Source organism: Melanerpes formicivorus, unplaced genomic scaffold (genome assembly GCF_026170545.1).
Source record: "Melanerpes formicivorus ecotype bairdi unplaced genomic scaffold, bMelFor1.0.p_v2 SCAF_350, whole genome shotgun sequence".
Lineage (NCBI taxonomy): Eukaryota > Metazoa > Chordata > Aves > Piciformes > Picidae > Melanerpes > Melanerpes formicivorus.
Genome location: NW_027142702.1, coordinates 79,369 through 80,000, shown reverse-complemented (window position 1 = coordinate 80,000; position 632 = coordinate 79,369).

Genomic DNA, 632 nt, shown 5'->3' with positions numbered 1-632 from the left:
CCGGCAACCCGCTGACGCGGCTAGTTCCCTCGCGTGCGCACGCAAGCACACGCTTCCCGACTCCACGCGGCCACAGAGGCCGGCTGGGGCTCCCCCGCCCCCGAGGCCGGCCCCTGGCTGCCAGATCCCGGGCACGATTCAGGCAGCAGCAGCGGAAGCGAGCGATACCGACACGCCCGGCGGGGAGAAGGCCCTCGTCTCTCTCCCCGCCTTGCCACGGGAGCACCGGGACGTGCTAGAGGAGACAGCGACCCGCGGAAGCGGGGCGCGCCCCCGGCACGCCAGGACCTTAGAGCCGGGGCGGCTCGCTCGGCAGCGGGCGGGGGTACGGGCCACAAAGCCGCCCCTCTCAGGCTAGAGGTTTCATTTAGGGAGGAACCCTCGGGGACCCCACCCGGGCAGGTGAGGCCTCACGCGCGGCGCCGCTTTTAGCCCCTTTTAACTTTCGCGACGCCGCCGCCTCGCTCTCGGCTCGGCCAACCCCCGCCACACGCAGCTGCTCGCGGCCGGCACCCGCGGGTACCCGGAACCGAGGACGACACCGGCGCCTCACGCGTTTTAGGACACCTGAAAACTCACGGGGCCACGCAGCAGTCACAAAGCCGGTTGCGGTAGACCGGTCCCCGAACCCT